Raw genomic sequence first — 5,610 nt, 5'->3', positions numbered from 1 at the left:
GGAAGCGGTTTTGAGGATGACACTGGGGATGCCAGACGTGCTGGGTTCCCATGGGGAGCTGCTGCCCCCCAAACCCCCCAGAGGGCACAGAGTCTGTGGGATGGACAAGTGGGCTTTTCCCACTCCCAAAACCCCAAATCCCCCGAGCAGAGCCTGTGGGGCTGGACAAGTGGGCTTTTCCCACTCCCAAAACCCCAAATCCCCCGAGCAGGCACAGAGTCTGTGGGATGGACAAGTGGACTTTTCCCACTCCCAAAACCCCAAACCCCTGAGAGAGCACAGAGTCTGTGGGATGGACAAGTGGGCTTTTCCCGCTCCCAAAACCCCAAACCCCAAGCAGCCCCGGCCCCTCTGGCTCCTGCCTGGGGCTGTTGCAGAACCTGCTCAGGATCTGAGGCTTGTGAAGCCTCCCTGAGCTGTGTGGTGAAGACAGCACCTCCTGAGAGTCCTGTTCCATCGGGACACGTCCCATGGGAAGCAGGCAGAGCGTGAGGAGGTGTTGTTACAGAAACGGGGCAAAGCGCTTGGATCCCGCAGAACTGGAGGCTGCCTTGGCCATTCTGAAGGGATTCCAGCAAACAAGATAATCCGTGTTTATTGAGGTCCTTGGGGTGTTGTTTTCCTTTCCCCCTTGATGTGGTGTGCAGGTTCAAAGGCAGCAGTGCAGCTCTTTGCTCCCGGGGAGGTGCAGGGGGTGGTTTCTAGCAGGCCTTGTGTGACTGCTGCCATCCCCTGTGCCACTGCAAATGAAAACAGTTTCTGCTCTAGACACTCGTTTGCCACAGATTTGAATAAGCTTAAAAATAACTGTGCACACAAATAATACACAGGGGTGCACCTACAGGATTTGTGTGTGTGTGTTTGTGGATATCTATAGATCTATATCTGTATCTGTTTGGCACATTTTCAATGAAGGTGCCTGTGCTGCACATAGTTGTAGTCTGTGTTTCTTTTCCTGTGTAGCTAATGTAGCTCAGGTCCTTCTCAGCTAATCTACACAGCTTTTAAGCAGTTGAGTTCAGGTCAGTAGCTGCATGAAGCTGAAAAATCTTAAATTTCTCTCAGAGCCCTTAAATCCAAAGCCAGAGTAAAATAGTTATTCATAAGGCTTGCTCATAAATGGATCATTACAGTGTTGTATTGGTGAGCCTATAACAAAATGCAGGTTCCCACCTCCACACTGTTTGTTACTTGTGAACAGAAATTCAGGAGACAGACTCCACAGTATTTAATTTAATCAGAGCCAGTGCAGATCTAGCGGTGCCTATTTGTGTGTATTAAATCTCCGAATGCAGTAATGCATCAGTTCTGTCAGCTCCTGCAACAAAACTGAAATAAATTTTCCTGCTGTCACCTAAGCCTCAGAGGGATGAATGTCAGAAGGAAAAACCCCAGCTCTCAGCTGTGTGGCTCAAAAGGTCCCTGTTTTAGTGGCACATGTCCTACCTCCCCTCATAAATTTGAAATGTGCTGTGTACCTCTGTCTTCCAGGCAAAACACGGCTCCAATCCCTGGCTTCTGTAGCAAAGCAAGGAGCAGCTTTTCCATCAGTGAGAAAATATTCTGGACAAGACAAGAAAGAATAAATGTAGTCACATTTTAAACCTGCAATTTATAAAACACAACTGAATTCCAAATACGCTGGAGAAAGGAGTATCCTTGCCTAACAAACAAGGTCCACCTGCTCTTTGGCCCTTTTTGTTTCAAGGTTTCTTTTGGCCTTTGTGAGAATTAAATTCCATAAGTGGTTGGACATAGATAAACACATAGTGTTTATCCAGTTTCCCAAGTGGAGGTCAGCTCCTGGTATTCCTGTGGTCCAAGGTGAAACAAGAGGGGTTTTCATGATGGTGAAAATGAGCCAAGTGAGATCCTTGCTGTGCACCACTCTCTGAGGTTATCAAAGAGCCCTGGAGCTGTGCCCACAGAGGCTCTCCTTGGGCAGGAGAGAAGAGCAAGCATTGCTTCAGCGCAGTGCAGTGCTGTCCCAGATGGAAAACACCTTTGCAAATGAAGGAAAGATGAATTTCCCCCAAAACACTGTTCCCTAGGCTAGTGGAAGGTGCTTCCCAGGACAGTCTGGGTTGCTGCTGCTGCTGCAGTGAGGGTGCAGCCACACACATTTGTGCTGAACACAGGTTCCCAGAGTGAGCAGCGTGCCTGCCTTGGCTCCCAGCGCTGCCTTCCCAGCCCAGGGAACTGTGAGGAGCTCCCTGCAGGGTTCCTCACTCTGTGAGGCCCTGGCTCTTGCCTGGGTGGGTGGCAGAGCCGTGACCTCCCAGCCTGGCACAAGGGTGGGTGGTCAGCAGAGCTCAGCTGCTGTCTGGGTGCTCCCTTTAGCAGCCAGGCCTTGAGCACAGCTCAGCTCTTCAGAGGCTGAACTGTCAAAAATCTGCTCAGTTGTGTAACAAAAGGAGCTGCCACGCACTAATTCAGAGTGATTCTATCTCTAAGAAAAACCACTTAGCAGACCTGGACAAGGGCTGAAGCTGATAAGAAAAGAACTCATTAAACTGATAGAATTAGAGATCTCTTTTAGCCTTCTCCCCATCTGTCTTTTGCCACCTGTCACTCACTGTTGTTTCTGTAACTCAGAGCTGCAGGTTTGGGGAACAGAGATTATTTCTTCCTACATCTTCTTTCTTAAGGTTCTTTTAACATTACATAATTACCAATAACACAAAGGGAATAAGTTATGAGAGCTGCAGAAAACCAATCTTTGTGATGCTGCTCTTGACAGCAAAAAGCCCCTTCTAGCTCACAAATCCTTTATAGTAAGTACATCTCCTAAATAAAACATGATAAGACTCAAAAAAATAAAAACCCAGCAAAGCTCTCTGGAAAACCTCTGTAACTTACACGTTGCTGGAGCCAGCAGTGGGATCCTCACCTGCCCAGCTGTTGATCCAGGCTGAGAACAGCTCCAGCAGCAGATGATCGTGTTCAAACACCACATTTCTCATGATGCTGAAGAAACAGACATTAAATATATTTGTATAGATATAGATGTTTTAAATGATCATTTCTATTTTATTCCCAGGAAGGACTGGGAGAAATCACAGATCAAGGAACACAGGACTAAAACCTCCTGGCCAGCCCAGCCCAGCCCCAGAGGGGTATTTTCTGTCAGGGTTATCATCTCCCTGCTCCCATCCTCACTCCCCCACTCCCCTCCATCGCTCCAGGGCACTGCAGGGAACCCTCAGGGCCTCACTGGCCGAGGCTGTTCACAGACATCTTGTTTTCCCTTTCCATGTCCCAGCTCATCTAGCAGAATATTTCATTTTATTTTACTGTTTAAATGCCTTTTCATTGAAGGAAAAGGTGTACGGTAAAATCTCAGTAAATGGGTACTGAAACAAGTTGCCTCATACGCCTGTTTTTGTTTAGTTTTTTTTAAAAATGTATTATGAAGACAAACACTTCCAGAAACACTGCTTTTGTTTCCCAGCACCTTTCATTTCTTTTGGCTGGGCACCATCAGCCAAACAGGTCTAATAAAACCGTGGAAGAAAAGCAAATGCACAACAAGGTGCTTTACCTGGGCAGATGTAAAATTGCACTCATTAAAGAAGCACATTTAGGCATAAAATGCAGCTCAAAAACCTCCATTAAGAGCTTCCACTAAGGGAAAAAGATTGCTTTGACCTTCAGAGATTGACGCAATGTGTGATGTTTATTAATAGTTTTAGCAAGAGGGTATCTATACAGGGGGTTTTCTTGCCTTTTATTTGCCTGATTTTGAGAGCCCTTATTGTTTCTTGGCTTGCCTACTGAATAGGGTTGATGAAAACCTCCCTGCTCTTAGGTTAATGCCCATCAAAAGATTTCTCTGCTCCTCTGATGATGAAAGTAGCACTGTGAATGCTGCAGACCTTGGGCTTAATCCCATCCACCAGCTTTTCAGAAAGGGAAGGATGGCTCCAAGGCTCCCAATAGCTGTTCTGTATGTGAGAAATGCTCTCTGAAGCATGAGGAGCTTGGAAGGACTCCTTGTGGAAGCATCTCCTCATGAGATTCTTCCTACTCTTCAGGAGGTTTTCTGTTTTCAAGATTTTCACGATCTGTTTTCATGTTTTTGCTCATGATTTGTGCTGGGTGTAATTACTCGTGCTGAGAGGTTTTGAACACCACAGCCCTAAACCCACCAGCAGTACAAACCTGTCTCTTTGCTGACACGACTTCCAAGTGTGAGAGTTTCTCCACGCTTAACAACAGAGCTGAATTTCATCAAACCACCCATTTCTCTTTGCTGACAGAACTCTGCTTACCCAGGCAAGTACTCCTTACAGTAAGGAGTAAAGCTGACACACGGAAAGGAGTAAAGCTGACACAAGAATGCCGTTCCCAGGTCTTAACACTCACAGACATCGAGTATGTGAACCCTGGGAAGGGTCTGTGGGGTTGATTTTCCCAGGCAGCTGGAGCAGGGCTTTGTTTTCTCTCTTCCCCACCCCTGGAAGTTTTCAAGGCTGGGTTGGATGGGGCTTGGAGCAGCCTGGTCTAGTGGAAGGTGTCCTTGCTCATGGCAAGGGGTTGGAATGAATGAGGTCCCTTCCAACCCAAACCATTCCGGGATTCTCAGATTCCAGGGTTCCTTCCCCAGAGCCTCCCCGCAGCCCAAGCGAGCCAGCCAGCAGAGGGAGCGCAGCTCATGGACTCACAAAAATAGGAGCCTGCTAAAAAAAACCCGCCCCAAACAAACCCAAACAGCAGAATGATTATGGTCTTTAGCAGAATAAACAGAGTAGTCAGGAGGCAGAGGTTTTTCCCCCGGCGATGAGATCCAGCTGCAGGATGGATGGGGAACAGGCAGCGCATCTGGCAGCGAGCGTGTTCCTCCTGTGGGGAAATCCCCACGGTGAGGATGTTCCCATGTGCCACCCCTGCTCCGGGCTGGATCCCATCCCTTTCTCACCCTCCTTGGCAGAGCCACCTCTGGAGTTTCCCGTGAGTGCCCAGCAGCTGTGGAGGAGGCGGGATGGAGCTCCCTGTGCAGAGGCAGCGGAGGGCAGGGTGACAGCAGTGTCACTGCTGTGCTCTCGGGCCACCTCTGGCCGTGCTGCAGATTTTGGCTACAGGCTGGGAGCTTTGGGGCTTGTCTGCGAGCAGTGCACTTCTGCAAACAGCGGGATGTGATCAGCACGGCAGGGTGGAAGTTGATCCGTCTGTCTGTCTTAAAGAGGATGATAAATAAAGACTAACAGGAACTGGAGGTGCTCTCTGGGATTTTGTCATCTACAAAAGGGCTTTTCCAAAGGTTTGGGAAGCTGCCTTACCTGACACATCCTCCTTGTGTCTGGCTGTGGGGGAGCAGAGCTCGTAGGGTGTGTGGCTGGTTTGCTTGGGGAGCTGCAGCATCTGGTCCTGCTGGGAGCATTTAACTCTGGGGCTTGCTGCTCTGTCCCTGCACTCCCCGGGGTGAGAGGCAGCTGGATGATCTCTCCCATGTCCCTACCAACATCTGAGTCCTCACATCTCATTTACTGCTTGTGAGGTGTCTCAAAACAGGACAAACTGCACATCCCATATCTGATCCTTCACTCAGAAGGATGGGGGAGTTTTGATGGACCCACTTCAGCCAGGATCTGTATCTGACACCAAACCTTT

General features: G+C 48.6%; 1 long non-coding RNA gene across 2 annotated transcripts; it reads right to left on the bottom strand.

Moving 5' to 3' along the window:
• Positions 1-209: 209 nt before the first annotated feature.
• On the bottom strand, positions 210-5,410 carry LOC131585075 (uncharacterized). Of its 2 annotated transcripts, none has more exons than XR_009278857.1 (4): positions 5,280-5,410; positions 2,860-2,967; positions 1,479-1,563; positions 210-740 (listed from the first exon to the last, which is right to left on the bottom strand). It is a non-coding gene; the product is annotated as an uncharacterized LOC131585075 (long non-coding RNA). The 2 variants fall into 2 exon arrangements; XR_009278856.1 differs by lacking the exon at positions 5,280-5,410 and adding an exon at positions 4,919-5,203.
• Positions 5,411-5,610: the final 200 nt, after the last annotated feature.

This window comes from Poecile atricapillus, chromosome 15 (assembly GCF_030490865.1).
Source record: "Poecile atricapillus isolate bPoeAtr1 chromosome 15, bPoeAtr1.hap1, whole genome shotgun sequence".
In the NCBI taxonomy this organism is placed as follows: domain Eukaryota; kingdom Metazoa; phylum Chordata; class Aves; order Passeriformes; family Paridae; genus Poecile; species Poecile atricapillus.
This window is presented reverse-complemented; position numbering and strand designations above follow the sequence as displayed.